Raw genomic sequence first — 26,739 nt, 5'->3', positions numbered from 1 at the left:
ATCACCAAATGCAGAGATAATTACGTATATTATCAGGCTCAATAGCAATATTTAGCATATCCTATTGGTTTTTATCCGAAATAGCAACCTAATTTTTTTTAAAATTTAGTGCGTTTTACTAAACAAAAACAAAATTAGCATTTTTCTATAAACAGTTACAACTTATTTAGGTTGAATTCCGCTATTGTGTAGCGATGCGAAATCCAACATGGCGGCCGACACAAAACAAAGAGCTTTTTAAATTTAAAATTCTTGTAAATAAATGCTTAAATCGCGGATTTCTATAGCTATGAACATAAAACAGTCTAGCTTCTTGGTTAAAAGCAAATAACAGGCAGTTATCGTTCGTTTTACGTAAATATTTCAAGCCAAAGTTACGATATTGTGTAATCCAGCATGGCGGCCGTCACGAAACAAAGAGCTTTTTAAGTTGAAAATTCTAGTAAATAAATGCTTAAATTGCGAAATTTCTATAGATATGAACGTAAAACAGTCTAGCTTCTTGGTTAAAAGCAAAAAACGGGCAATTATCAGCCATACTGTGGTATGACAAGAACTCAGGATTCAGCTGATTTTGCGGATTGATACAGTTATTTTTCGCATCACGCCAGCCAAACGGCTGCAGAAAAATCTTGCTGTGTGTGGGAGAGGCGTGTGTGCCTTTTTGGAGTTTCAAAAGGTTCCCATTCACCGTGGATATTGGCCAAAACGAGCCCTACTCCTGTGGGAGTATTTGACTTACGAGGAAGTGAGTAAACATCTTGTTTTGTATTATGTCAAATACTGGGATCATTTAAATACGGAGGTGGCTTGCATTTTGTGGCTGACATGCTCTTTGTCGCACATACCCGAGCTCTATACTCGGCTTTTGCACTCTTGGTGTGCCCGATGTTCTGTCAAATTTTCCACCCGATCAGAAATTGCAACTTTGTGTTAAAAATAGCTGCGACTACAGCGATTACAAAGTAAACACTACAAACTTTCTTTAAATAAAGGACTACTTACATTTGATCATTGATAGGCATGTAAAAAGCTCTCCTCGTGCACATTAGCTGCACGTTAGCTGCACAACAACTGCAGCCGCCCTCCTCCGGGGAACGAACTGTATATTGCTCTCCGCCGGGCGGTTTGCCGATCAGCAAACACAATCGACAACCCAGTCGGCATGTCAAAAGTTCCGGGCTAGTTATGTGTGATTTTCCGCTTCGAAGACTTTGAAACATCACTCGGTTCGGGTTAGCATGTCAGTTAGCTGTCACACCTCTTGGTTTGTTTACATTCTCCGAAGCCGGGGAAGGGAAATGACATTAGGTGTCATAAAATATCGTTCGGGAGGTGCGACAGTAAAGGTGAAGTCGACAGTTTTGACCATTATGGAGTAATTTTGCCATGTCGTCCTGAATAACATTTTTATTATTTCATAATCCATTTAGCACAAGACTATTATTTGTCATGACCATGCCATTTATTTAGCAATTGGGGAAAAATACTTGGATAAAAATAATATCCTGTAAAAATATTGAAGTAGAGAGACAGAAACAATGACATTTTGCAGCTCTCTTCGTCACGTTTTCCTCGTTGTGAATAATTCCCCCTCGACGGGCTGACTGGTCCTTTTCAAGCCATTTATTTAGCTATTGGGGAAAAATACTTGGATAAAAAGAATATCTTGTAAAAATATTGGAGTAGAGAAACTGAAACAATGACATTTTGCGGCTCTCTTCGTCGCGTTTTCCTCGTTCTGAATAGTTCCCCCTCAATGGGCTGAATAGTAAAACCAATGAGCCCATTCTCCCGCTGACGTCATTCACCTGTTGGGGACGCTAGAGCCCTATAATGGTAGGCGTGGCTAACCGGCAGATTAAAAGACTAATTTCTCGTCATCTGCGCTTTGCTACATTGTTGTATATCGTCGAATCGTCTCAAAATATGATTCTAATTCACATAATAATGCTATTTCAGACTTTTTTTTTCTCGTATGCTCTTTAAAGTATGAGTCAGTTTGGAATATTTAGTAGTAAGGGAGGAAGCCATTTTGAAACCATCAGTTTTTTAGACTCCCTACCTCAAGAGAATGCTGATGTCACGGTGATTTTCATCATTTCCAGTGTTCAGCGCGTATACGCGCGCACACACACACAGAAAGAGTTAAGCCCCGTACTTCCATAGAATTAGAGACACATAACCTAAATCCTCTTCACATTTCTCTGCTCAATGAGTCTGTTCTACTTCTTCTTGCTGTGTGTGTGTGTGTATGTGTTGCTGAGGAGGCCCAGTGAAGCCTGAACATCCAGCTCTGCCTTGGGGCCTCCCAGTGTCGCATCTGCCTCAGCTGCCCGACTCGCCTGACGCTTCAGGGTGAGGCAGTTGTGCTGTTTTATTTAGTTATGTTTTTTTTTGTTTTTTTTGTCAGCTGGTGAATTGTGCGACATAGCGGGCCTTCTTACTGTGTTTCATGTGCAAGGATGGTATTGTCTTCATATATTATTGTTACTTATACTGTATTTACAACTCCGAGCAAAAAGTATGGAATCACCAGTCTCGGACGAGCACTCACTCAGACATTTTATTATGTAGAACAAACTCAGATAAAAAGCTTGAAAAGATAATGAATTAGTTCAAAAGTGCAACTCTTTAGCATTCAGAAACAAAAGAAATTAATAAAAAAAATTGTGGTGGTCAGTTAATGTTAATTTTATAGCGCAAGTGCAGGGAAATATATATGGAATCACTCCATTCTGAGGAAAAAATATGGAATCATGAGAAACAAACAAAGAAATAACAATCAAAACACATCTCCAGTATTTAGTAGCACCACCTCTGGCTTTTATGACAGCTTATAGTCTCTGAGGCATGGACTTGGTTAGTATTCTTCGTCAATTTGGCGCCAACTCTCTTTGATTGCAGTTGCCAAAAGCCAAAAGTTCCAGCATCATCACGTTGTCCATTGCAGATTCTTGACTCTTGACACCTTGCCCAATGCAGATTCTTGACTCTATCAAGGTGATGATGTCCATAGATGATGTCCAACGCAGATTTTTGACTTTTGACAGCTTGTCCAACGCAGATTCTTGACTCTTGACAAGGCGATGATGATGGAACTTTTATTTGTTGCTGTTCCAGTGAGATTTACAAAGATGATTGCCTGAAGAAGACATCAAAATTCCCTCAGTCCTTGATGATATGGGGCTGCATGTCAGGCAAAGGCACTGGAGAGATGACTGTGGTGAAATCTTCAATAAATTAAATGAATAAAAACATTGTGGTGGTCAGTAAATGTTAATTTTATAGAGCAAGTGCAGGGAAATATATATGAAATCACTCCATTCTGAGGGGAAAAAAATGGAATCATGAGAAACAAACAAAGAAATAACAATCAAAACAAATCTCTAGTATTTGGTAGCACCACCGGCTTTTGTAACAGCTTGCAGTCTCTGAGGCATGGACTTGATGAGTATTCTTCATCAATTTGGTGCCAACTCTCTTTGATTGCAGTTGCCAGATCATCCTTGCAAGTCGGAGCCTTGCTGTGGACCAAATTTTTCCACCATTTCCACCAGAAGTTTTCAATAGAGTTGAGATCTGGGCTATTTGCTGGCCATGACATTGACTGGATGAGTCTTTCTCTAAGGAATACTTCAACAGTTTTAACTCTGTGGCATGATGCATTGTCATCTTGGAAAATGACAAACATATTTTCAATTGAAGGGATAAGAAAGCTGTCTAAAATTTCAATGTAAACTTTATTGAAGATTTAACCACAGCCATCTCCCCAGTGCCTTTGCCTGACATGCAGCCCCATATCTTCAAGGACTGAGGGAATTTTGATGTCTTCTTCAGGCAGTCATCTTAGTAAATCTCACTGGAACAGCACCAAACAAAAGTTCCAGCATCATCACCTTGTCCATTGCAGATTCTTCACTCCTGACACCTTGTCCAATGCAGATTCTTGACTCTTGACAAGGTGATGATGCTTTTATGAATGGAGTGATTCCATATATATTTCCCTGCACTTGCTGTATAAAATTAACGTTGACTGACCACCACAATGTTTTTTATTCATTTCTTTTACTGTTTCTGAATGCGAAAGAGTTGCACTTTTGAACTAATTCATTATTTTTTTCAAGCTTTTTATCTGAGCTTGTTCTACATGATAAAATGTCTGAGTGAGTGCTCGTCCGAGACTGGTGATTCCATACTTTTTGCTAAGGGTTGTATTATTTGTATATGGCATGATCAACAAGTTGTTAGTGCGTCCACGTCACAGGGTTCAAATCCCGGTTTCATGTTGTCTTCCTCCACATGCTTTCTCTTGACCAGTCGCCGCCTAATTCCACTTTAATCGGCATTTAAAGCGATCCCTGTTAGGAACAAGGAAGCCAATTGCTTCGGCGTCTGCGCCTTCAATCACTTTCCGTTGCTTTATTAACACTAACAAAAGGCAGTTTTAATCACCCGTGTACATAGTTAACAATGCGTTTGTCTGGACGACACCCGCCCAACATCAGAATTAAAAGATTACTGTCACAGTTGCTCTACAATACAATATTAGGAAGCTGAAAGAACAGTATGACTGATATGACACAACAGCAGTTCAACTCATTGGTGTGATAATTTATCGAAAAGTTGATATATCGTGATACTATGTAGCTCAAAATGAACTCATTGCCTGGCATTGGCTGCCACTGACAGCCATACTAGTGCTGAAACGATTAATTGATTAACTCAAGTAATTCGATTAGAAAAAAGATTCAAATTTAATTTTGCTGCTTGGAATATTCGTTTTAATTAAAAAAGGCTTTGTAATGCTTTGTTTTGAAAGCGTTTGCATTTAGTTTTATTGATTTGGGTGGATACACTGACCTCTAGTGGTAACAGTGAATATTACATAACTCATTTCACATGGCTGAATCCAGCTGCCCCCTGTAAAAGCCCCATAGGTTTTTGTCTGAGCTAATGTTTTTTTAATGCATTTGTAATTTAGTTTATAGGTATATTTAGCCGTTTTTTGTGGGAATATGTGTTTGAACCATTTGTTAAAGCATTGTTTTAAAAAAAAAAAAAAAAGTTAGCATTTTATAGCATTTAAGCTAGCAGACTTTTGCTGTGTAAGTTAGCCAATTGGTCTTTTGTTGTACTTAGATCCTCATTAATTTTTTTTATACCGTTTGAGGCTCAGCTCAGGTATTTCAACTTTTTCTGTTCCTTATCCGATTACTCGATTATTCGAACTAAGTAGTTCATCGATTAATCGACTAAAATAATCGATAGCTGCAGCCCTAGATTGGATTTGATAAACTCATTCCAATTCACAGCAGAATGATGAAAATAGCTTGTTTTTCGGTTTATTAGTGTTTTGTAGATTATCCAAGAATGATATCTTGACCCGTGTATCGATAATTGTTGTGAGATCATCGTTATCGTGAGCCTTATATCGCAAATCGTGTTGTGATCTACTCAGAGGTTCCCACCTCTATTTGTGATTGCATCCTTTATTTTCTGTCATAACGGGAATTGCTTACATTTTTCAGGAGCAACAGAATTTATCTCGTGTGCACACCTTGATTTTGAATTAATATGTACTGTAGACTGACCACGCCCAAGACAAACCTCGTCACGAAGGCGAACCAGTCCAACAAGGCAGATAAAAGAAAAAAAATCTTTTCAAGGCATTTAAAGCAAGAAATATAGCGAGATTGCAGTTAGATGGAGTTGAACAACTGTTTCTAGCCGCACACCTACTTGGTAAATAATTACAGTGCAGTTCAGCGTATGACTATATGCATAATATTCAGGCAGTTTAAAATGACGTCTTTTGAACTTGTACGCACAACGCTTAAAATTGCTAGTTAGGATTCAGCGATTAAAATATTTTAAGCTTTGGCAGTTTTTGAACATCCCTTCAAAAAAGCCACATATTGATGTTTAAAGTAGTTTATAAACACATAACAAAGAAAACTACACGTATTGTGCACTAAAACGCAAAATACATTACAATTTTCTGAGCGCGCGCTAGCTTAATGCTAACACACAATGGTAGACACCATTATAATAAAAACTACCAGTTTAAAAAACAACATAATAACCCAGTTTAAAAAAAAAACACATGAAAAGAACCAAAATCGGACGAATATAAGTTGTTTTACTATTAAAAAGTAATATGAAACAAGCCATCAAAAAAAAAAAAAAAAAAAAAAAAAATCAACTAATGAATGATGATTGCTGTAATGTTAGCAGAAAATTGGACTCGAGTCGCAAATTTGATGAACCACAACTCGACTTGGACTTGAAGAAAAAAAAAAGCGGACTCTGACTTGACTTGCTTGAACTGGGAGGGTCCGAGACTAAAGAATCGAGACTCGACTCAACTCGACTTGTGACGTAATAACTCGAGACTCGACTCGAGTCACAGAGTCTCAGACTCAAGTCGCAAATTTGATGACTCTCAACTCAACTCGGACTTGAAAACAAAAAAACAGACTCAGACTTGAGCTGGGAGGGTCCGAGACTCAAGACTCGAGACTCGACTCGACTTGTGAGGCAATAACTCGAGACTCGTCACAGGGACTCGGACTCGAGTCACAAATTTGATGACTCACAACTAAACTCAGACTTGAAGACAAAAAACGCAGACTCAGACTTGGGTTGGGAAGGTCCGAGACACAAGACTCGAGACTCGACTCAACGCTACTTGTGAGGCAATAAATCGAGACTTGACTTGAGTCACAGGACTCAGACTGAAGTTGCAAATTTGATGACTCGCAACTCGACTTGGACTTGAAGACAAAAAACGCAGACTCGGACTTGAGCTAGGAGGGTCCGAGACACAGGACTCGAGACTTAACTCTACTTGTGAGGCAACTACTTGAGACTTGACTCAAGTCACAAATTTGATGACTCGCAACTCAACTCGGACTTGAAGACAAAAAACGCACTCTTACTTGAGCTGGGAGGGTCCGAGACTCAAGACTCGACTCGACTTGTGAGGCAATAACTCGAGACTCAAATTGAGTCATAGGGACTCAGACTCCAGTCGCAAATTTGATGACTCGCAACTTGACTAGGACTTGAAGAAAAAAATGCAGTCTCGGACTTGAGCTGGGAGGGTCTGAGACTCAAGACTCGGGACTCAACTCGACTCTACTTGTGAGGCAATAGCTCGAGACTTGGCTCGAGTCACAGGGGCTCAGACTCAAGTCGCTAATTTGAAGACTCGCAACTTGACTCGGACTTGAGCTGGGAGGGTCCGAGACTCAAGACTCGAGACTCGACTTGACTTGGGAGGGAATAACTCACGATGTGAGTCACAGGGACTCAAGACTCGAGTCGCAAATTTGATGACTTGCAACTTGACCTGGACTTGAAGACAAAAAACACAGACTCTGACTTAAGCTGGCAGGGTCCGAGACTCGACTCGACTTGTGAAGCAATAACTCCAGACTCGACTCAACTTGACTTGTGAAATAATGACTCAAGACTCAACAAGATGACTCGAAAAACTTGGATCATATATTGTATCCCACCTGCAAGTCATCTGCTTGAAACACCTTAATGCTGGTTTATTATGTTTTTTTGTTTTTTTTACATTGACAGTAAGGTATCCCTCAAAGATAAACCTGAGTGCTTTTTGGGTAGGCCGGAGAACAACGGTGAAGGCTTTGACTAGCCTGTAACTGGACTTGACTCGACAACCTTTTGACTTGACACGACTCGTCTTTACAACCTTGTGACTCGGCTTGACTCGACTTGACTCGGCATAACCTAATGACTCAACTCGACATAATCTCATGACTCGACTCGACTTGGCAGCAACAAGTAAGACTCGAGACTCGTGACTCAGATCATAGTGACTTGTGCAATTGTCTGACTGTTAGATCCTGAACTCATTAACTGGCATTGACGGCGATAGACGTCCAATTCAATTGAAGCGCACTATCACCATCAATGGCAGTGAATTAGTAGATAGATTGTAAGTGTCTTTCTTTGTACTATCCATGAAATTCATTTACAGCGAGTAAATTGATTGCTACACGTGTTCAGCACCATATAAACAGATCCCCGTTCAGCGTGGTGACACTAAAGCAAGTTGTCTTCATGTTCTGCTCTACCAAGCGCAACACGAGTGAGATGTTGGACCTTTTTTTTCTGTATTAATTCAAATTTCTTTGTTGTGCTCGCAGAGGGAATTGGAGTGGAGAAAGAAACGCGTGATAAAGACTCACGCATCCTGAAGGAATCAGTCAGCGCAGACGTTGTTTTGTTCTGTGATTTGAGATCAGTCAGGTGGAATTGCATCAAAGCAAACTTAAATAAGGACATTCATTATGGCTTTGCGTGATTCATTACAGTCCCCTGGCTCGGTAACCCACCGGGTGTGTGTGTGTGTGTGGGGGGGGGGGGGGGGGGTACAGCAGAGCGCTTCAAAGGAAAACGCATGGTCTGAGAGCTTCGTCTTGTCGGACCTACATGCAACATCTTTCGTGCGAGTGGACGTTTTATGACATTGAGAAGCTCTGGTCTGATATTGGAAAATGGCCACAAAAATATGCCCCTATTTTGACTACTACCAATCAAATGGTATAGAAATATCACCAATATAGTTAGCAGAAGCTGTTTGCCTTAGCTGAATTTTGCTAAAAGTACAGCAGCGGTTTTAAAATTGAAAGTGAATCGCACAAATAGAAATATTAGGGTGATTCTCATTAAAACTATATTTGACGGTAATGATGGACAGTGGTCTAAGCTAACTGAAAATACCAGAATGCTAGGATGACTATAGTAATTCTTTGTCATTAACATTTTGAGCTTCCTAATATTTTTTTACAGTAAAGTATCCAATTGATTAATGTCTAAAAACATGTAATTTAAAAAATTATGGTAATTATCACCAGTTGTGAGGAAGTAGGCATATGTAAACGTAAACTTAGCTATTAGCAATATCAAAAAAGGCCAAACAAACTTACTTTGTATCTATCTTTTGCCATGCCTTATTTGTGGTGCAATATGGGTGAGAATAACTTTAAAATAAAAATAAAAAACACTATGATTATGACTGGACCATGAACAAAGTACAACCGTAATGAGCGCTGAATGCTAGGACACTAAAGTTTCCTTAAATATAATTCTCGACACTGAAAACAATTCTACATATGAGAAAAGTATTTTTAGGTTCAAAAACCATTATATTAAAAAAACAGTTTTGACCAAAATAAAGTCCAGGTAGTCCTATATATATATAATAAAAATGCACGTTGATACGACGCACATAAAGGCAACTTCCATTAAAAAAATCGTTAGAAAGTTGTATGGACTTACAATCCGCTAGCTTGTTGTTTCTTGTTGTCTTCGAAAATTACACTTGGGAGACGGCACTTCAAGTGTTCGTTCATAGCCGACGTGCTACCGTTGTATGCGTGCTCAGCTTAGCAAAGAGTACACAAAGTGGCACCCTCCATATTTTCCTTGAAATAATTCCAGGCTCTGGCTATTCTGGTCCGGTTTTTTGGCTTCATGCCGCTTTCACGTGTTACCAATTCTGCCCTTTTTGGTAATTGACGGTGTTTTCAACTCCTCGCCGCAGTGAGGAGTGAACTGGCGATTCACTTGGCTCGTTGTCGTCGGTTCGTCCGGGTTCGTCCAATCTCCTCCTCAGGAAGGCGACGGCGTGGATAAAAACACTGAGAGGTGTCGGATGGCTCTTTATGGATACTTTTATTGACCAAAACAAAAACGTGGGGGATGCAGCCACTCAACTCGGCGCTACCCGCGCACTTTTCCAACTCACCGATTTCGCTCCCTCTCTCTCGCTCGCTCGCCCACTTTCTTCCTCTTGGCTCAATCTGACAACGCCGGTCACATTGAAATAACAGCAGCCCCCTTGGGGGAGCCAGTAACAACCGCTTGTATCGCGAACGCCCGCCGTTCTAAACTTTATCTGCATGTAATTTTTTTTTTTCCCGTCATTACCCGTCGACGGTATGTTTTGCCCGTCGACGCATTGACGTCATCGATGACGTCGACAACGTCGACTATTCGGAACAGCTCTAATCAGAAGGGAGAGTGAGAGGCTGTACGTGATCGGATGGGACATTTCTATAAAATCCTGTTTTTATTTATTTATTTTTTTTTATTGAAAAAAAATCTGATATTTGAAGCACGAAGTAGTGAGGGATCACTGTAATAATAATAATAGTTCATGTATATGACGTGCTGAGAAAAAAAAATACCATTATTTAAAAAATCTGATATTGTAAGCAGTTACTCATGATGTTACTCATTACTTGAGTATTCTTTTCAATGAATACTTTTTTCTTGTACTTCAGTAAATCTTTGAATGACGACTTTTACTTTCACGTGAATATTATTTGGAAGTAACGCTACTCTTACTTGAGTCAAATTTTTGGCTACTCTACCCAACTCTAAACCCGGGTACTATTTGTACTAGAAATGTGAAATGTTCGATACAATTATTTTACAAATAGAAAAACTTTTAGATGAAAGGGAAAAAATGCTAGAAAATATGTGGGGAAAAATATATCGTTTTATAACTTAATATGAATAACAGGACAAACAATACATTAAAAATCTAGAAGATAAACACAAATAAACCTCCAAATAATATGGCCAAAAAGGCTGAATATGTGTTGAAATATAGCAGCAAATAATAAACATTCCGTGGAGTCTAGCTGCTTGTTTTTTTTTTTTTTTCCTAAAAAAGGAGACGTTGCAAACTGATTTTTGGCATAGCGTTGCACACAGAGTATCAACACCAGCACTTTCAGACATGTGGTTTATCTTTTGTGCTACCGTAACCGTGTTGTTGTACTCTGCTCTGCAGCCGAAGAGCTGTCATCCAGTCTAAATTTAGCTCTGAAGACGGACCATCTCGTAGATAAGTGCGTGCGTGTAACGTGTATGTGTCGTGACTCTTCGAGTATCTTAACCTATTCTGACAAAACCTCAGGCAGTCTCATTTAAGACTCTTACACACTGAATTGAGTCTGCGCGGCGTCCACCCCGGGGTAGGACGCAAGTACGAGGACGGCACGGCGCAAGTTTGATCATATTTGGCACCGGTTGCTAAGCAACCAAACAGGAAGTAGCCCGGTGCCTTATCGGAAAGTAGGTCGTAGCTTTTCGTCGGTTACGAGAAAAAACCTGGCATTGTAATGTCGAGATGTGATACAAGTAAGAGACATGTGCACGGTGTTACAAAAAAAAAAGCCTGTGCATCTGATTCTAAGTGAGAACACGCAAACTGAACGTACGCACGAGTGAAGATTATAGCCTGAAGACCTCGTGAGGTCGGTTGCTAATGACGTAGCGCAAAACATGGGCTGAATAGATGAAAGCGTTTATCCAGTGACACAGCTGTGCCCTCTTTGATGCTCGGGCATGAAACAGCAGGAAATGAACGCTGTTAAGGGATGGCGGTGCACACACACACAAAAAAAGAAGGGGGAAAAAAAAAAGACGCGCCGACGTGCGTGGCATGCTAGTAACGCTCTGGAACCAGCAGCTGCACGCACATCAAGTCAGCCGCCCATTAGGTCGATTGCCAGTGTTTTGTGTGTATGTCTCCCTCTCACACTATTAACACACCGGGTCATTCCGTGTCAATTCACACTTCCTCCCTAATGACACCTCTTTAATTTGCCTGATTTTGATAATATTAGTGTATTATGATGTCAAGTGAAAGAGGCCAAAGTATGAGGCCCGCAGATTAAACGGTTTTCGAGTTATGGCCCTTCAAGGTTTGGGTGTTGTAACGACTTTTGGAATCTGGGAATGGCACTTTGGAATCTCTCATTTTTGTTTCTTCAGTTTCTGGAGGTATGCGTGAATTGACACAGAATGACCCTACGGTGGGGTTCAAGTTTCTCTTGTAGCAATTGCATGAGCATGACACTACAGTGTACAACAGTGGCAATTGCTCAAAGGCTAGGTTCATACTACAGGTCTTAACGCACGAATCCGATTCTTTCGTGTTTTTCCGACTCGAGTCAGGCATTAACTTGACGGTCTGAACGGAACATGTAGCATAGAAGTGGACCATTTCAAATCCGATCTGAGTCACTTTCGTATGTGGTTCAAATCCGATCTGGGCCACATTTTTTCAGAATGTGACTGGCGGTCTGAACTGTCAAACTCCCAAATCCGAATTCGTGCAGCAATTACGTCAGCAAAAAGCAAGAGGCATGGAGGACGGCAGCCAGGTAGGCATTAGCGCCTAGCTTGAACTCTGCTTTTAAGCACGAAGCGGGCTTGACCACAGTCATTAAAAAATTAAAACGAAGGAAAGAATAAGCCTTACAATTTTCGATTTTCATTCTGTGCGCCGAATATTTCATTATTGCACACATGGCCGAGTCGGGGCAAACTGACGCACCCACGTCATTTCACGCATACACGTCAAGGCACATGTGTGTGCGTGTATGCGTCCTATCAGTCCATAGAAACTTTGAATATAAGACTAAAGTGGGATTATTAATGTCTGTTATTTGTGTCCTCTTTTCGGAAATCAAAATATGATCACTCTGGAATGACATACAGCTAGCATGTGTAATTTGTTTTGATGCTTCTGCGCATGCGGGTCTCTTTGCTGAGCGCATCTCGGACTGCGAATTAGTGCGCATGCGTGATACTTGAACGTTCTCAATGGGCAAAGGCAGTCTGAACCGGCACGCCAAAAAAACAGATATGGCAAAAAATCGGATTTGTACATTTAGACCTGTAGTATGAACCTAGCCTAAGACTACAAGGAAAGATCAGCTTCTCCCAAAATGTCCAAAAATAAGTAATCAGATGTACAGTCATGGGAAAAAATTAAGACACCCCCTGAAATATTCAGTTCTTTATTAAGATATGTTCACATATAAATGTCTGATCTTGTTTATCTCTGGAAAAGAAAGTGATTTAATTGCAGGTAAACAACAAAAATTAACGTTGCTTTACTTACTAAACCAAATATATCAACAAAAATGCATCTCCAAACTAGAGGCGTGCGAAATTTCCGATTCTTAGATTATTCGCGATTTGGCCGTGGAAGATTCGAGAACGATTCACAAACAACCAAATTCCGATTATTGAATTTTACCAGGTAAAGTGGATATAAAACACAGTCAGCGCGGTCTTCGAGACACAATGAGGAAGGGACCGAGAGTAAATATTATGTTCAACTCATGCCACTACATAAAAAAAAAAATAATAATACCTGACTGCGGCCGACAGCAGCTACAAACACTGCCCAGTTGCTAGTTGCTACAAACATACGGCAATGGTAGATATCACATATATGTAGAACTAGATGTAAAAATGACAGATGACGGCGGCGTTAGAACATGTATAAAGAACTACATGCGAAATGATAGACTTGCCGCGCTATTAAACAGTCGCCATCTTAAAGCAGTAGACTTCTCTAGAAGGCTCTGTTCTAGCGAACCTAATTACTTTTTATCTAAAATACCTTTAGATTGGCAAAATCTTGACTTGAATCTATCTTTAAATGATGAAATCGTTTATAACGGGAGCAATTTTAACAACTTTAAGGGTTGATTCACAAATTAAAGTGAAATGGCTGATTTTATATTCTTTTGAGATCTTTTGAAATCCCCTACCAGGCTCATAAGCGTCTACAATCTTCTTTCTGAAGGCCTCAGACAGGTCCTTTGATCTCACTATGGTGTTTTCTCTCACTTCAACAGTCAGGGGCATACCAAACTAAATGTGAGTTTTAAATAAGGCAAGCTTCCTTCAAAACACTGGGTAATGATTTTCAAATCATGTGCACCTGATGTGATACACCTGTGTGTGATTTTAGCCATTTTAAGTGGGATTGAATGTAGGGGTGTCCTAATTTATTCCTCAACAGAAATTGCATTTATTTATTACATTTTACAGAAAGTTGTAAAAAAATCTTTTTTTTCTTCCAGTTTTCACTGTTTAGTTCTATTACTTGAATCTCTCAAGATTGTTAAAATTGATATCAAATATCAATATGAACAAATATGTTAAAAATAGGGTGTCCTAATTATTCACATGACTATATATGGTTTAATAGCATGCATGTACTGTGCGTGCATGACACACACATATACGGACTGTTTGTCCGGACTCTCGGCTGTGTAAGCAATCTAGAAATATTGCTCATTTGGAGCACAGAAAGAAAACCGAGCATTCTCAGGCTTATCCTCTCCCCCTGTTTATTTTTTTTATGACTGCTGTAAAGCTCGCGTCTTACCTAAAAGCCACGTTCAAGCTAGGCGCTAACACTAATGCACAGCTTCATCCCTCACGTAGCGCCCTGTCTCTCTCGCACTATGGTGACGGATTTGCTGCATGAATTCCGATTTGGGGGACTTGACAGTTCAGACTGCAGCCACATTCTGGAAAAATGTGGCCCGGATCGGATTTTGACCACATACGAAAGTGACCTAGATCAAATTTGAAATGGTCCACTTTTATGCGACCTGTCCCGTTCAGACCGTCAAGTTAATCCCTGACTCGAGTCGGAAAAAAACGAAAAAATCGGATTTGTGCATTAAGACCTGCGATGTGAACCTAGCCTAAATATACTGAACTTTTGTTCAGAATTAGCTTCTTATCACTGTTTATGACTGGGCTTGCTTTTCATTTATTCACACAGCTTCACAGTCCTTTAAACAGTGTGGATGTTGGGGCGTCTCCAGAGTTGAGAGGGCATTGTTCCACTACAGCGAAATGAGACGAGTCATTGGCTAAAGCCTGGGTTTATCCCGCCCATCGGATGCTCTCTATGTGCAGTGGGCGGGACTCGGCTAGCCCGGATGCTCTGCTTATCTGTATGATAATTGAATGATCTGTCTAAGGCTGAATCCCTTTTTGATTGACAGCGAAATGAGCAAATCAGTGATCTTGTCATATTAACGTCCATGAGAGGCATTTTAAAATTTTTATTTCATTGTTCTGAGTTGAACCGGGGCTTTCATAATCATCCTAGCGACACTTGCTTTGTTAAAAAGGACTAGCGTAAAGCTTCTATTTCTGGTGTTCTTTCTTATATTGAAGCTGCTTGTGTTTGGATTGGAGACTTGACTTCTAGCCCTCGAGGTTCTTTCCGTACTGAGCAGCGGGTGCCGCTGAGCCCCTCCTCCAAATTATTCACAGGTGGACACACTTTGAGCTTTCCCCTCATTGAAAGAACAGCATCTGCCACTGGGGTATAGTTAGCTACAGTGGAACCTGACATGTCTGTAAATTTGTAGCTGAAGGATTCATCATGATCATCATTGATTCTGGCTGCTTCCTGTCTTGTCAGACATAAAACAACGGGAAATGATTCTACTGATCTGATTGTTCATTAGCAGCAATTCAAATTTCTCCCGTGGGTCGGAAGTCTGAAACTGCCTTCCACACACTGAAGATATTCATTCGTCACCCCTACGGGGGTTTTTAATCCCCATTTCAGGAACTGCCAACGTAGCCTCTTTTTACTCTACGGCGATGATTCGCACACATTGCTGCACGCAAGCGCGTAGGGACACTACGCGCCGCTAATCCCGACGTGTTATCTCGGGCGCATCGGTCGTGTGAAGTCATGTGAACCGGTATGAGTCTGCTGCTCTGATGAGAACATCTCTGCTGGGAACCTCTGGCTGGCAGGTCACACTGGACCTCAGGCTCTGTGTAGTCACAAACCTGAAAATTAACAAGCAGCATTTAGCAAGTATGTTGATTTATAGATGAATAAATATCGGACACCAGAAGCTATGTACAGTGAAGAAAATAAGTATTTGAACACTGTGCTATTTTGCAAGTTCTCCCACTTAGAAATCATGGAGGGGTCTGAAGTTTTCATCTTGGGTGCAAGTCCACTGTGAGAGTGAGAATCTGAAAAGAAAAATCCAGAAATCACATTGTATGATTTTTCTAACAATTTATTTGTCTGATACAGCTGCAAATAAGTATTTGGACACCTGAGAAACAAATGTTAATATTTGATACAGTAGCCTTTGTTTGCAGTTACGGAGGTCAAACGTTTCCTGTAGTTTTTCACCAGGTTTGCACACACTGCGGGAGGGATCTTGGCCCACCCATAAGTCAAGTTTCTGGGCTGTCGCTGAGAAACATGGAGTTTGAGTTCCCTCCAAAGGTTTTCTATTGGGTTTAGGTCTGGAGACCAGCTAGGCCATGCTAGAACTTTGTTATGCTTCTTACGGAGCCACTCCTTGGTTTTCCTGGCTGTGTGCTACAGGTCATTGTCATGTTCGACGATCCAGGTACGACCCATCTTCAATGCCCTGACTGAAGGAATGAGGTTGTTCCCCAAAATCTCACAATACAGGGCCCCAGTCATCCTCTCTTTAAAACAGTGCACTCATCCTGTCCCATGCGCAGAAAAACACCCCCAAAGCCTAATGCTACCACCCCGTGCTACACAGTAGGGATGGTGTTCTTGAGATAGTACTCATTATTCTTCTTCCTCCAAACACGGTTAGTGGGATTATGACCAAAAAGTTCTATTTTACTCTCATCTTACCACAAAACGTGCTCCCATGACTTCTCTGCATCATCCAAATGGTCATAGGCAAACTTAAGACGGGCCTTGACATGTGCTGGTTTAAGCAGGAGAACCTTCCGTGCATGCATAATTTCAAAACATGACGTCTAGTGCAGTGTTTTTCAACCTTTTCTGAATCATGGCACATTTTTACATTGGAAAAAAATCTCGCGGCACACCACAAACCAAAAATGTTCCACAATTAATTTCTCTGGAGTATTATTGATTGTAAAATAATTTCTCAATATTTATACTTACTCAGTGTGAAACTTGAGCCTGTTTAGATGAACACAAAGCCAATATCCTAGCAGGAATCATCGTCAACTGCTCTCAGTCTCTGTTATTTTTATTATTTTTTTTTTTACTGCAGTTAGGCTTGAAAAGCTCAGAATTGTCAGACAGGGGGACTTGAGCAATGTCTTTAACCACATCAGGGCCGAGCATCTCGCTGACAATAGCTTTAAAGGCAGGTAGAATTAAGGTCTCTGCTACAGTGTGGGACTTTTTTTATTTAGCAACACAGGGTTTTGAGGGCTTTCTCTACCTGTGTAGTTTTTCTCAAAAAAAAGTTGCCTGTTTCTCTGTGTTTTCATGAAGGCGAACAAAACAGTCCATCGACTAGTTTTGAAGTGACGGATCACGGATGTTTCGTTTGGAGATGACGTTTAGGATAGCTGCTCGTGTCGCGTTCAAGAACTGCTCGGATATCTAGCCGTCAGCCATTTTGCTGTCCTCGACAATGTGTTGGAATAAAACACGGGGAGGATTGACGGTCGTCACATATGGAATGTGTAAATGTAAAGGACACTTTCGTGTATATTGACTCTTGATGAGTCCAATCAAATGATGTACAGTAGATGTGCTGTGGTCCACGTTGTCACGGACAGCAAGGTTGCTGATGGCTGTAAATCCGAGCAGTTATTAAACGCGACACGAGCAATACTTCGCTCATCTGGACACGACTGCAACTTTCTACTGCAGCTCGGCCCGTCAAGTTAAAAAAACAAACAAACAGCGATATAGGATAATTTCTCGCGGCACACTAGTGTGCCGAGGCACACTGGTTGAAAAACACTGGTTTAGTGTATTACAAACAGTAACCTTGTAAATGGTGGTCCCAGCTCTTTTCAGGTTATTCTTAGGATCATTGAGACCCCATGAGGTGATATCTTACATGGGGCTCCACTCCAATTGAGATTGACCATCATGTTTAGCTTCTTACATTTGGTAATGATTACTCCAACAGTGGACGTTTTTTCACCGAGCTGCTTGGCAATTGCTCCGTCGCCCTTTCCAGCCTTGTGGAGGTGAGCAATGTTCTCTTTGGTGTCTTTGGACAGCTCTTTGGTCTTGACCATGTTACAAGTTTGTGTCTTACTAATTGCAAGGGGTGGACAGGTGTTTTTATGCTGCCATAGACCTCAAACAAGTGCATCTGATTCAGGATAATACATAGAATAGAGGTGGACTTTTAATAGGCGGACTAACAGGTCTTTCAGGGTCAGAATTCTAGCTGATAGATAGGTGTTCAAATACTTATTTGCACCTGTATCACAGAAATACAGTGGTACCTCTACATACGAAGTTAATTCGTTCCAGTATCCTGTTTGTAAGTCGAAATGGTCGTATGTCGAGCAGGATTTTCCCATAAGAATACATTATAATTCCATTAATTGGTTCCACAGCCCAAAAACTACACTAAATCCTTAATAAATACTGCTGTTACTATTGCAAATAGCAATTACAAAGAGCAAAACAAATAAATTCTGAATAAAAATCTGAAAAGCAATAATATAATAATAGTAATAATAATACCTGTAATAATGTAACGAATCCGATTCTAATGTGGCAGACTTTTTTTGCAGTACCTGAACGCACCGCGGGGCTTATGTGACGCTTAGCAAGAGAGCGTGGTTCTATTTTACTTCCTGTTTTGATCCTGGCGTCAACAGCAGCGGACACTAGGCGAGTTGATGGAATAAATGATTAGAAACCTGACGAAGCTGGCGATTTCTTTGGCGATGTTACCACAATAGGAATTGTCACCTTAACTTACAAAAACTGGCGAACGGAGGAGGACCGCCGGCCGAGGACGACATTCTATGGCGCTATTGTTGACCCAGTTCATGGATGCACACACCATGCTTATATTTTGCTATCATTCACATCTTCATTTTAGTGGTAAGCGTCATCTTTCCTTTTTCTCCACCTGCACTAACCTTTTTGGATCCAGTGTTGATTTCTCTCACGAGAAAATCAGCCGTGCGTCCGTCTTCCGGCAAAACAGAGAAACTGCGGCGCTGTCAAAAATTGTCGTATTTCGAGCATGTCGTCGGATGTAGAAACAAATGGCGAGTCAAATTTTACGTCTGATGTCGAAAAGATCGTGTGTCGAAGCGATCGGATGTCGAGGTACCACTGTAATTTGTTAGAAAAAAAGTCATGCATTGTGATTTCTGGATTTATCTTTTTGGATTAAAGTGAACATGCACCTACGATGAAAATTTCAGACTCCTCCATGATTTCTAAGTGGGAGAACTTGCAAAATAGCAGGGAGTTCAAATACTTATTTTCTTCAGTGTAATTGCCAGATGACGCTTAGGTTGTGGAATTACCACCAATCATGGAAATTAATCTGACTACCATAAAACCAGTATAGAGCTGCAAATCAGTCCCCTCTTCTTTCTAGTACAGACTGACAAAGCTTAAAATGGCCTCCCATAGACGTTACTATTCCTGACTATTTGGATCTGGTGGTTTTAAAACAAAAGAAGCAGTAATGAAAGGGTTTTCTGGCTAACAGTGCGTCTCAGAGTACTGTTTTGTGATGCGTATGTCCTCAAGTCATGCTCATTCCTTCTACACATGATGAATAATGCACGACAGTTCACGATGCGTCCTAAAATAACTCTGGAAATAAGTCACGAGAGGCACACACCCTGAACACCATGTTTTCTTTCATGGGCGAAATGTCAAGTCCAGCCCAAACCGGAACTGCTGTCAAACCAGCTTGTCTCCTCCAGCCCTGTCAAGCCTTCAAAGCCCGAGCAGCTGAGGGCCACCTGAGCAAAAGCGCAGCTGGAATAGTAACAGTGGCCTTGGAGTGCCCTTTGAAAGCAACTGGCTCTTCTCTCGTCTCATAAATATTTCCACCTGCTCTTGTGCGTGGATGAAAAGAGCATCTTTTCTCACAAAGAAACATGCACGTCAACCTCTAAGTGTCACTTGGAACGCTATAATGCATCATAGAATGCTATCTTAAGGGCTAGCGTAAAAGCGAGCAAGTGAAGCCCATTTCTAAATTGACCAACACGGTCAACTTAAACGACCCTTCCTTGTAGCCAGTGTTGGGACTAACGCCATTCTAAAGCCTACCTTTGCAAGAACGATGGAGTTGCCGTTTGATACGGTCATAATGTGCAGGTCCTGCACCCATCCGCAGCAAAACTGTTTGTAGCTTTGTAGCGATTTGTAATTTCGGAATCGCTGATGAGTTTAGTAACATACACCAAACAATAAATACAGCTGAATGTCCATTTCGCGTAATTGTGGAAGCCCGTTGACATCTTTACTCCATTTGTCTTCGGCTTGCTCGTAAGGGTCAACATTAGAGCTGGGTATCTTTGGGCACCTAACGATTCGATTACGATTACGATTCAGAGGCTCCGATTCGATTATAAAACGATTATTGATGCACCCCCCTCCTTTTTAAATTTTTCAAAATTTTTATTTTATTATTTATTTTTTTATGTTTTGTACATTAGTTCCAAAATTGTTCAAAAATACTCTCAGGCTAAACCAAACTACTATTTCAGTATCAAGTTAACATATAGCAGTAAACAAATATACAAAAATAACAGTAAATAAAAAAAACTCCAGTCCCCATTCTGTATCAGCAGCTTTAAACTACATTCAATTAATTTAATGTTGTGAATCAACCGTTAAAGTTGTTAAAATTGCTCCCGTTATTCCATAATTTCCCTTTTGTCTACTTTCGACATGTGAAAGTTTTAAAACTATTTTAAAGATAGATTCAAGTCAATACTTTACTGATTTAGGAATATTTTAGATAAAAAATTAATTAGGTTTGCTTGGAAGATTCGCTACAACAGCCTTGCAGGGAAGTGTACTGCTTTAAGATGGCGGCCGTTTACTAACGCCCGCATCTAGCTTTTTGTAGATTTGCTAACTCTACCGAATCTTTATTGCATCTAGTCCTATATAAATGATATCTACCGTAACATTATGTGGATGTACTTTGTAGCAGCTTTTCGGCAGCAGTCAGGTAGGGGTGGGCGATATGGCCTTAAATACGTATCACGATAAATGGAGCAGATTTACCTCGATAACGATAAATGACGATAAAGTCGCCCAAGCAGACTGTTGTATAATTTGAAAATCTGAATCAATGCATGAAATACAGATTAACAGTTTCTTGTTGATTTAGTTACCAGCATTCAATTTGATATATTTAACAATTGTACATGCAGTCTAGACATTAGGTTTATAAAAATGTATTGTAAACAATAAGAATTCAAGTATGAGCATTTATAACAGCGTGTATGGCTTGAACAATCTACATTGTCAAAATCCATATGCCTGTGCAAACATGTCATTGTAACACAAATGACTTGCAGCTTGAATAGTACACTTCAAAAAGACAATTTATTGTTAATGGCTGCTGTGACATAATTATTCAATACAAGTGTTTACTTTATGGTTTCAGCCCCCCCCCCCCCCCCCCAAGTGCATTTTTTAATAAATGCAGGGATACATGAACCCCCAAACAGACAGACAGACACACATTAAAGCTATATTGATCTTCTGCAAATGAAACACTTAAGATTTTATGATAGCAATAATGACACAGAATTAAGCACATACAGAAAAATAGCTGGGGCCATTTCTCGGTCATATTACAAGTTTCACCGTTGGATTGTGCTTAATGCTGAATGCTTTACCATCACAAAAGCTATCAGAGAAATCACACACAGTCAGATACAAAATAACGCGACATAGTAATTGCTAGATGCAGTCCGTGCACAATCCACTGATTAAGTTCAGCCGTTTTGACAAGGTTAGAGCCGCTATCCGACTCCATCACGTTCATTTGTAGCGTTAGCCGCTAGCGGCCACTAGCGTTAGGCGCTAGCGTTAGCCTGTGGCCTGGCTACCAGTAGAAAGCAATGAAAGCACCATCTCTGGAAATCGTGAGAACAAGGGAGTACAGCGGGTGAAAGCCCGTCTGGATGCCACCAAGAGTCTATTAAATGTCGGGTGAAAGTTTGGCGAACCTCCCTTAAGCCACACTCCATCACGTTTTGCTTGTAGCATTAGCTGCTAGCGTTAGCTTGCCGGGCTTCTGTTTGATTGGCTTCCTGATGATCACGTGACTCCCTACGTGAGTACATTCACTGCTTTCTTAAAGGGGAATGAACATAGGCGAACAACACAGAGTCAAAGCGGGATGAAAAGACTATTTTCTTGTTTTATTAATTTACCGAATTTACCGACATGGTCAAAATTACGTCGGTCATCGTGAAGAATTTCGGTGACGGTAAATTTTCGGTTTACCGCCCAGCTCTACAGTCAGGTATGTTGTTGTGTTTTTTTTTTTTAATCTCGTGGCATGAGTTGAGCTAGAGCCGTGAGTTGAGCATTGGCATTACCCGAGGAGCCGGGTAATGAGAAGCATGATGTTTAGCTACTCTCGCTTCGTTCCTCATTGCGTCCCGAAGACCGCGCGGCGCGCTGAGTGTGTTGTATTTCCGCTTTACTTGGCATATTTCAATTATCGGAATTTGGATGTTTGTGAATCGTTCTCGAATCTTCCACGGCCGAATCGCGAATAATCTAAGAATCGGAAATTTTGCACACCTTTAGTCAATATTGTTCACATCCTTAAGTTTGATCACATATCTGTTCATCGCCTTAGTAACGAGTTTGTCTCTTTATCGAACTGACCAGTTAAAAGTTTAATTTCCCGCGAGTCAAACCTACTTCCAGTATGGCTGCGTTGTTGTCAAATCTCCCATGATCCCCGATTCTGTGACGTCAACACTCGAGACTAATAGCGCACGTACTTCAGAGCCAGTGTTTTCACACACAAACCAGAACAGCGCGTGCGGCAAACACACAGATGCAGAGGGATATGATGGCAGAGCATTCAGAGGAAAATTTGTCTTTTACGAGGTGGAGATATGAACACTATTTCAAGTTGGTCGAAATTAAAGGAAAGAACGTGCATGTAAAGTAGGGGTGTGACAAAATATCGAAATGGTGATATATCGTGATACTTTGTTTCCCAAAAGGTTATCGATATGCTCCTGCCAAGAATCGAGATATCGTTTTAAAAATGTGTCAATGTCTTAATTTTTTTTTTTTAAAAAGGAACCCACAAGTTGCTACCAAAATCTTCCATCATAGTAGTTTCTCAGTTCACTCTAAGGCTGCATTGATGGTGCTCGACGGCCCATTCCATTTAGACTGGGAACGTATGTTCATTCGAAATCGGCGCATTCACAGTCATTCTGTCCGATTTTCAGGGCATTTACAGGTCACTTGCTGTTCATTTTAGGGCATTTACGGGTCATTTCCTGTTGAGTTTGAGTCACTGCCTATTCTTTTGGGTATTTTATGGGTCACTTCCTGTTTATTTTGAGTTACAAAACAGGAAGATAAATAAAATACCCCAAAATCAACAGGTAAATGGCCCAAAATTACCTCATTGCCTGGCGTTGGCTGCCACTGACGGTCATAGACCTTCAATCCGTTTGAAGTGGGAGGGATGGCAGCGAATGAACGAATGTTCATTCGCTGCCACCCTCCCAGTTCAAATGGATTGGACGTCTACTAGTGATAAACTCATTCCAATTCACAGCAGAAGCTTTTCTGTTTATTAGTTGTTTGTAGAATATCCTTAAATGATTTCCTGAGCAATGTATCGATAATCGTTGTATCGCCATATCGTCAGATCATCGTTATCGTGAGCTTTGTATCGCAAATCGTATGGTATCGTGAGGTACCACTAGGTTCCCACTCCTAATGTAAAGTCTAATTTATGTTCCGGGGCAAAGCTTTTGTCGACATCCGTGGTAAGCAATTCAAATCTGTTTATTTTTGTTGCACTTTAAGTGTAGGATAAATCTGTTGCTGGTGAGGTGCAATAAATATTACAAGGTTCTATAAAACAACTACCTGTCTGTTCTTCTCTATTCAACTGACTCGAATACTGCTCAGAAAATTTCAAATTCTTTGACATACAACAACTTCTTTTTAAAATAACGGAAATAGACACTTTCCCTGGTAACTAGTTACTTTTACTATAGAGTAATTCAGTTACTAACTCAGTTACTTTTTGGAAGAAGTAGTGAGTAACTATAACTAATTACTTTTTTAAAGTAACGTGCCCAACACTGCTCGTAGCAGAACTGCAGCCACTCGTCCCAAGGCTACAGGATTACCACAACCTCTTCTGCTCAAGATGGCAGTAATGTAGGTCAACAGGTATAAGCTTCCATTTACTGTCTGTGGATAAAGACAAGCAGAGTGGAAAGGGGCTCGGGGATAAGGCAGGCTACATAGTGGCGTCCTGATCAATGATTTATACGTTTTTACTTATCTGCAGGCTGTTTGGTCAAGATAACCTCAACGTATTGTGCTGTGTTCACCGCTAAACAAAAACACAAAGAACGCCACACGTCACTAACGTTTATGTCCACTGCCAATTGCAAGCTCCCATTAAACTGTAGTCAGTCACAGAATACGCGCCAGTATGAACGGCCGCTCTGTACAGTGTAGTCTTGTTAGTAGAAATTAATTGTACGTCAAGAGCGACAGTGCCGAACTCTTGTTGTCTTTATCTTCTCCAGCCTGCCCACAAGTGAATTGTCACATGACCTTTTGCTCTCCCAAAACGAGGTCACTCCGACGTTCTTCTTTCCGGGGATTAACAGCAAACTGCGAAGGGGACATGAGGGGAAAATCCTGTGGGTGCGTCATCTGTCAAAGCTGATGTTTTTTTTTTTTTTTTTTTTTTTTTTTTTACTGGCTAACCTTGGCCGGAGTGAGGGAGATTGATAGTGTCAGTGCTACGTTACCCTGTTCATAAACTGTAGTTTGCTGCAGGTTGAACGATGAAAAATTGCACAGAGACGTCGTCAACTGTTGCAAGGCTGGCGATTGTGGGGAAATGTACAAAATAGAGATGTCCCGATGGGTCCGATCACATCATTTTCAAAGTATCGGAATCGGCAAAAAAATATTGGCCAGCCCTAGTCTTATTGTTTTATTTGCTGTTTTGACTTTTATTGCCATGTATTTTTTTTTGTTTTTGTGTTCATTTCTTTTTTTTATCCCAGACAAAAGTCTTGTCGCTTATACATTTTGTGGAAACAATTGCTAATAACTAGGGCTGTCAAACGATTAAAATTTTTAATCGAGTTCATTACAGCTTAAAAATTATTTAATCGTAATTAATCGCAATTCAAACCATCTATAAAATATGCCATATTTTTCTGTCAATTATTGTTGGAATGGAAAGATAAGACACCAGATGGATATATACATTCAACATACGGTACATAAGGACTGTATTTTTTTATTATAACAATAAATCAACAAGATGGCATTAACATTATTAACATTCTGTTAAAGCGATCCATGGATAGAGAGACTTGTAGTTCTTAAAAGAAAAATGTTAGCACAAGTTATAGAAATTTTATATTAAAACCCCTCTTAATGTTTTCGTTTTAATAAAATTTGTAAAATTTTCAATCAAAAAATAAACTAGTAACCTGCCATTGTTGATGTCAATAATTACTTACACAATGCTCAGGGGTGCTGAAGCCTATAAAATCAGTCGCACCCAAGCGCCAGCAAAGGGCGGCAATACTCCATAAAACACAACAAGTGAGCGTTTCACTGTACTGTCATTTAAATCTGTCTGAGCGGGGCATCTGCGTTAATTGCGTCAAATATTTTAACGTGATTAATTTAAAAAATTAATTAACGCCCGTTAACGCGATAATTTTGACAGCCTAGTAATAACCTGTCTTTTGATTATTCAGTTAGTTTCAGAAATGGCTCATATGAAAGCTAAGACCCTCCCAAATGTTGTTGAATGTACAAAAATATATTTGTTTTATTGAAAAAAGATTGATCATTTAATGAAGACATAAAGGTCAAATTTTGACAAAAGTTTTGTCGCCTACAGAAAGTAGTGTGAAAATTGAACAAAAAATGTACTTCAAATACAAAAATATATTACATAACATAAGCGAATTAACTAGTGGTGCAGTGAGATCCAAATTTAATATTTTGTATGAGTTCCATGGGCTTGAAGGACCGCATCCATGCGGTTCGGCAAGGATTCATACAATTTATCGATGAAGTCATCAGGAAAATCAAAGAAAGCAGTCTTGCATGCCTCCCAGAGTTCATCAACATTCTTGGGTTTCGTCTACCATGCTTCCTCTTTCATCGTGTTCATGCCTGGTGACTGGGCTGGCTAGTCCTGGAGGATCTTGATCTTCTTTGCCATGAGGAACTTTGAGGTAGAGATTGAAGTATGCGATGGAGCACCATCCTGCTGCAGAATTTGTCCCTTTTTATAGTTAGGAATGTAAGAGGCAGCTAAGATTTGTTGATATTTCAGACTTTTTATGTTGCCTTCCACCCTGCAGATCTCTCGCACACCCCCATACTGGATGTAACCCCAGACCATGATTTTGCCACCACCAAACTTCGCTGTTTTATGGCAAAAGGTGGATTTTTCAGATGAATCTTTCATTGAACTACACCACAGTCGCTGCAAATATTGCAGGAGACCTACTGGAGTCCGCATGGATCTGAGATTCACTCAGATAACAGTGAAGTTTGGTGGTGACAACATCATGGTCTGGGGTTACATCCAGTATGGGGGTGTGTTGTAACTGTACCTGCAGTATTTATGAAGGATTTAGCGTAGGTTTTTGGGCTATGGAACTAATTCATCAAATTCAAAATCCCACTCAACGTAGGACCATTTTGACTTACAAACCAGGTCTTGGAACGAATTAAATTCGTATGCAGAGGTACCACTTTAAATTACAGTAGAAAAATCGTAAGTTTACATATTATTCAAATCTCTCCAATACTCCTCCTCCAACCAGACCCTAAAGAATACCACTTTTCCCACCTAACAACAGTGAACGAGGGCTTCT

This window comes from Corythoichthys intestinalis, chromosome 19, assembly GCF_030265065.1.
Source record: "Corythoichthys intestinalis isolate RoL2023-P3 chromosome 19, ASM3026506v1, whole genome shotgun sequence".
In the NCBI taxonomy this organism is placed as follows: domain Eukaryota; kingdom Metazoa; phylum Chordata; class Actinopteri; order Syngnathiformes; family Syngnathidae; genus Corythoichthys; species Corythoichthys intestinalis.
This window is presented reverse-complemented; position numbering follows the sequence as displayed.